Source organism: Lissotriton vulgaris, chromosome 7, assembly GCF_964263255.1.
Source record: "Lissotriton vulgaris chromosome 7, aLisVul1.2, whole genome shotgun sequence".
NCBI lineage: Eukaryota > Metazoa > Chordata > Amphibia > Caudata > Salamandridae > Lissotriton > Lissotriton vulgaris.
Genome location: NC_141695.1, coordinates 485,607,515 through 485,619,822, shown reverse-complemented (window position 1 = coordinate 485,619,822; position 12,308 = coordinate 485,607,515).

Below are 12,308 nucleotides of genomic sequence, written 5' to 3'. Positions count from 1 at the left end.
ACTAGGGACTGACTAGTAAATCAAATATGCCAATCATGGAATCACCAATCCATAAAAACAATTTACAGGGAGCACTTGCACTTTGGCACAGAACAGCAGTGGCAAAGTGCCCAAAGCATCTAGACCAGCAAAACCGAAGTCCACACACAGCAAAATAACAGGAGGCAAAGGCAAAAAAACAGGCAAAACCCACGTCAATGATGCCAGGTCTAACCTTAACAAATTGAAACAGTACCATTTTAGACCCGGAGTGTAAGCACTGTGCCACTGAATATCAGTTTCATAGAGCATAGAGTTTGACCTCCAGCAAAAAAATAGAGTTCAGAAAAGGAGACAAATACAGGTGACCATGCAGAAAAGGAGGACTCACAACATTTCCCTGTTTGTCCCCTGCCCAAAAAGAAACACACAAAGGCAGGTTGGCTTGGATGAGTTCTTTATTTCTTTTTCAAGGGATCTCTGCCTGGATAACAATCATTCCTCCCCCTTCCTCTCTCCTCGTGTATGTGTCTGTGTGTGCATTCCTGCTCCTCCCCCCACTCCCAGAAAGAGGTGCATAGATGTCCAGTGTGTGTGCCAGGTCAATAGTTCCATGCCACTTCTTCACCACTGTCCCATGCTCTGAAAGAATACATGCAAGGAATGTTCCTGGTCTTATTATTGGTTTGTAAAGTGCTTATAAAACTACATGAAGATGTAGTCCAATAGAATTATTTAATCTTGACTTTATACCACTCCTGCAATGGTGAAAACAAAAGGACCATGTTTACTCACCTTTTCTATAAGGTATATAATAATTCCACAGGGCAGGTTAAGTGAGGATGCACCTAATTTACAATGACAACTGATAGAGGGAACTCTGGCCGAAAGTAATCTCTAGATTAAACCAAGCATTCCATAAAATCACATTTTTCTAGGAATTCTTCTCAGCGTAGATACCTGGGATGCCTTGTTCTTCCCTTTAACCTGACTAGTTTTGAAGTGACAGTGGAGCAGCTTGTCTCTAAAGTGGGAACTAGCATTTCACTTTTTGGTGATCCTAATGCAGTCGATAATACTATTGCACAATTTACAGTAGCTTCTTTTACTACACCAAGACATAGGTGTAAAGAAAATTATCACATGGCTGTTGGTACTCTATCCTCCACTCTAACTCCACGCACCAATGTTGAAGATAACAGCAGTTTCTGCATGGTAGTGGAGTCAGAAAGTGTTTTGCAGCCTTTCTTCTAGAAGGAGAAGGAGCTAAGTGATGGAAGTTTCATTAATACAGTAATGGTTGTGGCATAGCATCAAGTGTTTTTGTGTATGTGCATGGGCATGTCATATGTACATTTGTGTATGTACACTACTCTGAAGTTTGAAACTTGTGCCAGCTCCTGGATTTCGTAGATCCAATCAGAAGTGTGAAAGGAAGAAAGCTATGGAGTTATACGAGTAAATCCCAGAAAATTAGGTAGGGTGTCATAGTCGCACAATATTACATGTCTCAAAATTACCAAAAAGTAGCTCAAATATAAATGCTGATGTGAGGTTATCGAGCATGTTGCACCTCGCCCTATTCTGCAGGTTCTGTTTTCTGAACCCATTTTTGTAGGCTTTTAGGACTCTGCACACTTTAACACTGATAACCAGTGCTAATTTGATTGTGCCCTCTCTTATAAATATGGTGAAATTGGTTTACACTAAATTGGCAGATTTAATTTTCTTGTAACTCCTTAGTAAAGTAGAGCTGCATGTCCCCCAGGACCTGGTTTATACCCAGATGCCCATTAATTGCATTCCGGAAAATGAGTTGTTCCAGGTGTCGGGAGAGCTGGGAGAGCCGCCCACCCAGGGTACTCTCACAGTTCAGTGTCTGGTGCTGCCACTACCAAAGGGAGGCCAAAGAAGCCCAGAGGGGTGGCAGGAGGTGGAAACAATACACAGTGGTAAGGCCAGTGCATCTGGGGTTTCCAGCTCTGAGAAAGGAGCACCTCCTGACTGACTTTGCTGAAACCACTTCTGACCTAGAGGTGCTACCTGCACTGTGCAGAGACAGAGAACTCGAGATGGCACCAGACAGACCTCTGCATGACACAGATAGAGTGTGTCACCCTGCAAGGGGTGGTGGCTCCCACCTGTTCATCCTCAGAGTACAGACTCTGGGCAGAGTGGCCAGTCTCAGGCTACCACTCCTGGACTGGTTGGAGGTAGAGTGATAGTAGTATGCCTAACACCCGGGGCTGTTGCCCTCCACTTTAAGGAACCTCAGAGGTCAAAGAAACCAGGATGGGCTCTGGCCTGTCTGCCTTTGTAGGTTGTTGTCCTTACCTTTACCTTGGGCTGGGGACAGAAGTCTGATTCAAGGGGTGGAATGAACCATGTCATTTTGTGGGCCATGGGGATACTGTCTGCCTAATCGGATGCAGATGTGAGCAAGTTAAGATTAGATGCTACACAGATGGGTTCCAGAAGTGGGGAAAAAGGTAAAGGCTTCCCATGGGTCAAGTGAGTGGCTCCTGAAAGTGTAGTCAGAGGGATCCAACTGAGTTCAGAGAGATGTAGAACTGACATGTGCCCCTGCATAACAAAGCCTTGGTGCATGTTCTATTTCCTAAGCAGGGAAGCCCATCAAGGTATTGATTAGTCTAACCTGGCTTCTGGCTGGAGGGGGTGGGGGTCCTATAGGGCTTGGCCTTTTCAGCAGGGTCATCTCCAAACTTTTCTTTCCATTAACCTCCTGTTTACTGAACCCCTTTATTATGGCTTTTTAGGACTCTGCACACTTTACCACTACTAACCAGTGTTTATGCTCAATCCTCTACATAGGGTGAAATTTACTTACACCCTATCTGCACATTTAATTTATTTGTAAGTCCTTTTTAAAGTGGTATTACATGTACCCAGGGCACGTAAATTAAATTCTATTATTGGGCCTGCATCACTCATTGTACCACCCACTTTGGTTGCCCTCTAAACATATCTAGGGCCTGACATTGCAGCCTGTTTGTGCAGTTTTAAACTGCCATTTTTTTCTGTCAAAATAAATCTTAATTCAGGCCTAAACCTTCATTTTCCTCATATAAGTCACCCCTAGAATAGACCCAGGGTACGTCACCCTTAGAATAGACCCCGGACAGCCCATTGGGCAGAGTACAGTGTATTTAAAAAAGTTGACGGGGTTTTTTTGGTTTTACCTGTCCTGGTAGTGAAAAATGTTTCACTACTCTAAGACCTACCTCTCAAATTGGATAACACTTGGTTACCATATTACATTTAATAAGTGATAACTTTCAACCCAGAGCAATTAGGAATGTGATGTTTGTTATGTAAAGAATTGTAATGTTATACCCTTTTCAAAGGTAACACTGGGTTTCTGAAAATGCCATTCTTTGAAAGGTCACAAAACAGTGATATATGGAATGCTTGAATTAGCAGGGTCAAGACTGATTTACATATAACTAGGTGTAAATTGAAGTGACATTGTGTGCAAACTAACGATGGATTTGGTTGCGTCCCAAGTAATTACCAGTGGGGGCCAGGAAATTACATCTGGGGACTGAACCATCTAGAAACTTCACCTACTATGTGGACCCTCAGACCCAACTCTTCAGTACACCTTTAGACCAGTAGGTACTACAGAAGAAAGACTGCTATGCTGCTCTGCTGGAAGAAGGAGTGCTACTCTGCATTCCTGCTGCCTTCTTCCTCATGTGCTAAGAAGGAAGACTTGATCTGTACCCTTCATCACTGGCTGAAGTGAATCCAAGGGTTATTTGACTGAACTCCTGTTCTGAGCTACAAGGAGAGCAAGTTCAAGAGGCCTCATTTAATGCGCCCAGCTGACATGTTGCTTGGACTTGCAACTTGAAGTTCCTGAACCCTGCTGGCCTCAGTTGTAGTGAGATCCTGATCCTCAAGAGTTGCCCCTCAGATCCTGTATCCTTGGCATGATATCAGTTGAGCTCACTCTCCAAGAAAAGGAGAAATCCTGAAGTTGTAGGCTAGTTGCAACCATGGTGGTAAGGTGACGGTGGCAGTGTCCCCGACCCGCTTGCTTAAGAAGGTTGCCTAATTTGCGCTCCATGCTGTGTGTGATTTAAAATTTTAATTTGTTGTACCTGTACTTGCCTGTCTTTTAATATTATATTCTGTGCCTGCTGAAAACTATCACGCCAGAATCGGCATTTAAAATCGCTATCTCACCGCTTTTCCCTACCTGATTAAATAGGAGGGGAAGCAGCTTTCTTCATTTTTCTTGGGGGCAGTGTAGTATATGTATTCCCTCGTGCTGTGCTCAGCACGAGAGATTGCCTTCTGTTGTTGTGTTCTGGCCCTCCGTTCGGTTCTAGCGCTCTGGGCAACGATAGTCAGTTGCCCGGAGTCCTGGAGTCGAGCGGCGGCCTTTTCCTGTGGGTGTAATTACTACTGTAATTAAAGAAGCCTTCAACCTGCACCCTTGCCTTGGAAGTGCACTTATTTCATTTGGCGACAAGAGCTGGTCCCGAACCTGCCAGACACCCACCAGGAAGAACTCGGCCTACTCCTCCTATGCCCGCCCTCCTGCTCCTACAAGGACCCATCTACGCATTACGGACACCACTTTCATGGACATCACGTCTACCTGGTGAGCTCATCCGTGATCTGCCTTCCGGCAATTTTCCTTAATTTTCGCCGCGTTGCCTGTCATTCCGACGGTTGCCAGCGCTCGAGCTTCAGCTGGTGAGTCACGCGATTCCAAAGCGTCATCGTCCTGCGCTTCCTCATTTCCTCGCGCAATCGACGCAGCCACACCAGCGTCTCACCTCATCACGCCGACACGTCATCACTCCACGTTCGGCAGCCATTTCTAGGCGTTGCCTAGCTACCACTGTCAACTTCCACTCGCTCCGCGCTGATCTTCACACGGAGTCAGTTTCCTAATGACTGACATTGCAGCGCGACCTGTACTTCGCCTCTGTGGTATTTATTCATACGCTGGAGATAAATACTGGTACTGTTACATTGTTTTTATCATATTTGACAAATTTACTTATTACTTAGTGTGCTCCGTTGTTTTTCGACAGACACACTCTACCTTCATTTTATTTGTCATCTTGTCATCTTAAGCTCCAATACATGCTTATAATTTTCTGCTCATTTACAATTACAACTGTAACATTTTCAACCACAACTTTAACATTTTCATTCATATTAATGGCTTCTTCTCAGCAATTCGCCCAACCCCCTCCTTTTCTTCAACTCCCTGGAAAACCTACTATTCCATGGCGTCAATGGGTTAGAGCCTTTGCCAACCATATCGTAGCCATTGATGCAGTTAAGTTCACTCCTGAGAGGAAAGTTGCCATCTTATATGGATGCTTGGGCGTTGCTGCGCAACATACTTTTGAAAATCTCCCAAGATCCCCTCCTCCCACTGGGGATGCTGGTGATAATTGGGATGAGTATAAGGAAGCCTTATCTAGACTCGCAAGACATTATGGTGAAGAACCTAATGAAATGCTTGAGAGACATAACTTCTTTAAAAGGAGACAACGAGAAGATGAGTCCATTGAGGAGTACATTGCTCAGTTAAGGATCTTGGCTTCTACTTGCGAATTTGAGTCTAATCCCGACATTTACATTCGGGATCAATTTGTTTTTGCGTGTTTTTCAAAAAAGATTCAACAACGCCTTTTGAGCTGCAAGAAGCCTACTCTTCAAGAAACTATTGACATTGCCAAGAGCATTGAAAGATCCATCACCACCTCTAATGCACTGCAAAAAGATCAAGCTCATTCTTCTTTTCACTCTCCTTCATACGACAATGCCACTTCAATTAGTGTAGTTAACACTAATAGGTCTGTTAGATCATTTCAAAAGAAACCTAATCCTAATCCTTATTGTTACAGGTGTGGTTCCAAGTCACATATTGGCAACAACCCCTCTTGTCCTGCTTCAGGGAAAAGATGTGTTTTATGTAAAAAATTAGGTCATTTCCAAGGTATGTGCAAATCTGTCAAGAGATCGTCCAGACCCTCTGTAAATAGTATTGTATGTCCTGATCTGGATGATTGTATTGATGAATTTCAAGACATGGTTGTATCTATCCATTGCAACTTCATTGATACCTCTAATTTGGTTAAAGGTCCTTATTGCTCTGCACTGTTTGGAAACATTGAGGTTACAGTTATGGCAGATTCTGGATCTCCGATAACCATTCTTAATGAAGCATTTTTCCTTGAAAAATGGAACAATTCCATTTCTTTGCTCAAACCTGACCTTAGTCCCAAAGCGTTTAATGAATCTGATATTATTTTGCTGGGCTACTTCAACTATAGGCTTGAATGTTTTGGGAGATCTATTATCACAAAAATTTACATTGCAACCAAGGGTCCCAATATAGTTGGCTGGCAAGATCTTGCCAAAATGGGTATCTTCCTAGTTCCTGGTTCGGATCATCCCATTAGGGTTGGTGACCCACCTGAAGACTATTCCCCGGTTCCACCTTTTGTTTCTGTTTGTCTTCTTTCTGATAATCATGAGGCAGACATCAAACAAATTTTGGATACATTTCCCAATGTTTTTTCCAGTCAACCAGGTACCGTCAAAGGTTTTAAACATGAGATCAAACTCAAAGCCTCTGCACAACCCGTTGTTCACAAAGTCCGTCCTGTCCCCATCAGTGCCAGAGACGAACTCAAATCTGTACTCACCTCCCTCAAAAAGGATGGCATCATTGCACCTTCGGATTCCTCTGAATGGGTTTCACCCATTGTTATCGTTCGCAAAAAGAACGGCGAGGTCAGGCTATGTGCCGACCTTCGCACCCTTAATAAAAATATTTTGGTTGATTGCCACCCCCTCCCCAAAATTCATGACCTTCTTGCCAACCTAGGTGGTGCCAAATATTTTTCCCTTATTGACTTGCGCTCTGCATACCATCAGGTACCCCTTACTGAATCCTCCCAAGATCTCACCACATTTGTTACCCCTTTTGGTGTTTTTAAATATTTGAAACTTCCATTCGGACTTGCTAGCGCAGCTAGTGTTTTCCAAAAAATCATGGATCATCTTTTCGAGTCAGTTCCTGGAGTTCAGGCCTATCAGGATGATATCTTGGTTTTCTCTCCTGATTGGAATTCTCATTTATCCCATCTTTCCTCTGTGTTGCGCAAGCTTAATGAAGCTGGAATGACCGTCAGGGCTGACAAATGTAAATTTGGCTCCCAGTCCCTGGATTACTTGGGTCACACTTTGACTCCCGAAGGCATAAAACCCAAGTCCTCCCTCATTGACGCAATTTCTCAAGCGTCTCCTCCCAAAGACAAGGATGCCCTCCGCTCCTTTCTGGGTTTAGCGGAGTATTACGCCCGTTTTGTAAAAGGCTATGCCCAAATTGTTGAACCCCTTCGCTCTTTGCTTCGCAAAGGTTCCAAATTTGCTTGGACCGAAGAGATCAATTCCTCTTTTTCACATGTCAAGGACATGATTATTGGTGCCCCTGCTTTGCATCCCTTTCAGGACTCTGCCAAGTGTTTCATCATGGTTGACGCCAGCTTGACTAGTTTGGGTGCTGTCCTTGGCCAGTGGGTTTCTGGTAGGGAACACACTGTTGCCTTTTCTTCTAGAACACTTAAAGTTTCTGAAACCCACTATAGCACCATTGAGCGTGAGTCATTGGCTTGTGTTTGGGCGATTGAAAAATTTAAGAACTACATTTGGGGTAGAGAATTTGATTTGTTCACTGATCACAAGCCTCTCACTCAACTTCTCAATGGTGATGGCCTAGGTAAAGCCTCTTCAAGACTTGTCAGACTTTTGTCCAAATTACATGAATTTCATTTCAATATTAAGCACATTTCAGGTGGCAAAAATTTTCGTGCCGACTGTTTATCTCGCATGTCACTCAATTCTGATTCAGATGTTCAAGATTTTGGTGATGTTGAGTATTTCAGGCAGCAACAAGCCGAAGGCTCTACTTCCTTCCTGCTTGCCCCGGTCCAACAGGGTAACTAGTACCGTTGTGCGGAGGGCGGTCAGGTGAGAGCAAGGCACTTCCGGCAGCATTGGAGCGGTTAGCGCTCTAGTGCTCTCACTTCTGGGGCTATTTAGCCCTCGCCCCCCTTCGGTCGCGCAGCCGAAGAAACGCCGAAGAGCAGCCAAAGAGCTGTCCGTCTGCACCCGTCCGTGACAGGACGGGGGAGGGAGGCAATGGGCTCTCATCATCTGGACCCTTCGTCTTCACGGACTGATACTATCACGTACTCTGCCCAGGCTCTATTAAATCTATGATCAACACCTCAGGTGGGCTGTATGAGAGAATCCTGGCCATGTCCAGAGGGCCCCTTTTCATGTATAAACTGCCACTTTCAATCATCTCTCGCTAACCCCACTAACAAGGAAAATAAAGAGAAAATCACACAATTAGGTGGCCTAAAAAGTTTCCTTCTGAATGTTCGCTCCTTGCCCAAGCATCACCATGAGGTATGGGACCTTGTACATACGTTGCAGCCAGATATATGTTTCCTAACAGAAACCTGGCTGAAACCCCATACAGTCCCAGTGATAACATTAGGGGTTCCTTTAGGCTATAAGTTCCTAAACTTATATCGTCCTGAAAAAACAGGTGGAGGCTTGGCCATCATGTATAAAGAGGACTTGAAGGTCACTATATTGGAACAAAGGCACAGCCCACTATTGGAAACTATGATTTTTAAAATTAGTTCAGCTGCTAGAACCTTTTGGAAAGGAGCTTTAGTTTATCGCTCCCCAGGACCCAATCCGGGTTTTACCCTCTCCCTCCTGGAGCTACTAGCCCCGTATTTCAAAGCCAAAGAAGATTGTATCCTTCTTGATGATTTTAATGTTCACGTAGATAACCCCACGCACCCACAAACGATATCTCTGCTTGCTGATTTATCCACCCTAGGATTAGAGTTGCAGAATAGTGGACCAACACATATGGGGGTCACACCCTTGATTTACTCTTTTCTAACTGTGCCAAGGTACAATGTTTATCCACTAGTGAGATCAGTTGGTCGGATCACTCTCTAGTGGAGTTCATCTTATTGGGCTTGAATACACCCCCCAAAGGACCCCTTCTCTGCCAATTTGGCGTTGACAGTGGCATAAGGTATCCTTGGAGGAGCTGCAGAAAATATGGAAACAACCTATCCTTACAGATAAGGACAGTGTGGAATCCGCACTGTCCAAATTCAACAACTCACCTATAGAAGCTATTGATACACTGGCCCCTCTGAAGCTACATAAGCAACAATCCCCCCTCCAAACAAGAAGCCTGGTATACTGAAGTACTTAGAATAGAGAAGCAGGGATGTAGGAAGATAGAAAAAATATGGAGTAAAACTAGAACTGAGGAGAGCAAGAAAGCACATCAAGAGGCTCAGTCTAACTATTATAAAATAATAAAACTGGCCAGGAAGAACAGTCTCACTCAGCAACTGGCAGAGGCAGGCAATTCATCGAGGGAGTTGTTTAAAATTTTACTGGCTTTCGTAAAACAGGTAGCCCAGACGAATTCTGTCAATCCCTTTGCGATGATATTTCATGGTTTTTTGAAAATAAGATACATTTGATTTATGATAAAATCATGGTGGCCTCCAGTAAAAGGAATAATATTCCTCCCCCTCCCAATCTGCCTGCATGCAGAGAGAACTCATTAATGTCCTTTCCAGCAATTTGTGCCCAAGACCTTTCCCCCCTTATCAGTCATATAAAATCGGGGTCTCCTGATGATTTTTTGCCTGCCAAAATGGTTGCACCCCTGAGCACCCTGCTTGGACCTTTGATCCAATCAGTAATAAATCTTTTGCTTAGGGAGGGACAAGTGCCCTCGGAATGGAAGAAAGCGGTGGTGAACCCTATCCGAAAGAATGCGGCACTCCCATGGACAGACCTCTCTAATCTGCGGCCCATCTCCCTCTTGACATACCTTTGTAAGATGACCGAGAAGCATGTGAACACCCATCTATCTAAATATATGGAAGCAGCGGAAGGTCTGGACTATTCTCAATCTGGGTTCAGGCCTAAACACAGCACCGAATCAGCCCTCCTTTCAGTGACCGATAACATCAGGATGCACCTGGATGGAGGGGGCTCTATGATTCTGGTGCTGTTAGATTTATCCGCTGCCTTCGATACGTTGTCACATGAGGTACTTCTCGGTCATCTAAGGGAAGTGGGCTTAGGAGGTATGGCGCTGTCTTGGTTGCAGAGTTTTCTCTCAGGCCGCTCACAAGAAGTCAGACTGGGCTCCCATAATTCCATCTCTAGGGAGCTCGCCAAGGGAGTGCCACAGGGCTCATGCCTAAGCCCCACACTGTTCAACGTGTATGTGGCCCCCTTGTCGGACATTGTAAGAATGTATGGGTTCACCCCGGTGTCGTATGTCGACGACACTCAACTTCTGTTCCCTTTTAAGAGTCTTAGCCCGCACTAAAAAATCCTTTGCGGACGGAATGAGGGCAGTATCAGACTGGATGGCTTTAAATTGCCTCCAGTGCAATGTAGGCAAAACAGAGGGTATGCTGTTCGGGGAGGCCACGCTTTTGTTGTCCCCTGAATGGTGGCCTCAGGACCTAGGACTAGCACCAAGCCCTAAACAGACTGTGAAAAACCTGGGAGTGGATCAGGCACTACTACTTAAAAAACACGTAGGTCAAGTTGCCAGATCTTGCTTCCGTGTCATCAGACTACTACAACGGGTTTTTCCTTTCCTGCCTGATAGTCACAGGAAAACACTTGTCCAGACTTTGGTGATCAGTAGATTGGACTACTGTAATGGTCTGCTTTTCTCGGCCAATGAGGAACAACTCAATAGATTACAAGTAGTCCAAAACACTGCGGCGAGACTTGTCCTTAATGTCCAGCCCAGGACTTCCTCACGCCCCCTTCTGGATAAACTCCATTGGTTGCCGGTGCGGCAACGCATTAAATTTAAAATTTGCTGCACTATACACAGATGTTTGTTTGGCACCGGCCCTAAATATTTGATTGGAAAATTTAACTCCTATACTCCGGGACGTTCTTTGCGTTCCAGTAAGCTACAAGTACTTCAGGTACCCAGGATTAGGAGATCTAGGCAGGGAGGAAGAGCCCTCTCCTACAAGGGCCCTATCCTCTGGAATTCACTAACCCCACTCTAAAACAAACCACTAATTATCCATCCTTCAGGAAATCATTAAAAACGTACTTATTCTCGACTTCCTAAAAACTATAAATTATCAATCATCCTATAGACCATGGACCAACTGCGCAATTCTTAACTAAAAGCGCAAGCGCGGAGATACCCCTTCGGGGGTTGAGTCCTACGCTATATAAGAATATAAAGATATAAATAAATAAATAAATGAACAGGCCACTTCATGCCAAGATCTTTCTGCCCAAAAACACGAAGCTCGGGTTAACCTAAGTCTTCTTGCCACAGCAACTGGCAATGATGATCAGCAAAACGAGATCTGCATGAATTCTACAACATCAACTGCCTGTGGTGACCATCAATATGAATCACCAACAATGACCCTCTGTGATGCCTGACAGGATCCTTGCACTACAGCGATGACCATCCGCGATGCTCGACCTACTTATTGCGGCCTCCTCAACCGCAAATGAAACTATTTGCACTGGACTTTAGAAGGTAAGTGTTTCAGCTGGACTAACCTGGTCCGTATATCCAGCCTGTGTTACATCACGGTATGCCAGAATTGGAGACTTTCACGTACGACCAGATACCCATGAGTGGCACTTTGTGCTATTAGGGGCTATACTTAACTCAAATCTTTAAAACTGCAAATCTCCATTTCTATTGATTTAATTTGTGTTATTTTGGTCCGAAATAATGTATTACATTTTCCCTTTTACTTTTAAATTGGTGTGGGATTTTTCTTGTGTTGTGGTTTCACTTCATGTAGGCAAAAATTCAAAAAATTCCCTTTTCCTTTTTTGCTCGTTATGAGACTCATATCTCACGGGGGTCTTGGTGGAAGGAACTCGACTGAAGAGGGCTTAAAGTTTCACATAGATTAACAAATTTACATTATATGCAATATATAGGTGTTTAAATTGTAGACATTAAACAGTTGGAAACAATGAGGGTAAAGAGGCAAAGGGATAGATTATATCTCTTTTTTATTTATTGTTTTTTTAAAAAGGTCATGTTAAAAACATCATTTTATTCATAAAAACATTACATCATAATACAATTCATGAAGAAAAAATAATTTTGTCGACCCGGCGTTGCGGTGATAGAAATTGTATCCTTCTTCAGGACACTTTTTTAATTAAAAAAACAATCTAATTAAGCTACTGGTTTCCCGCTCTATTCA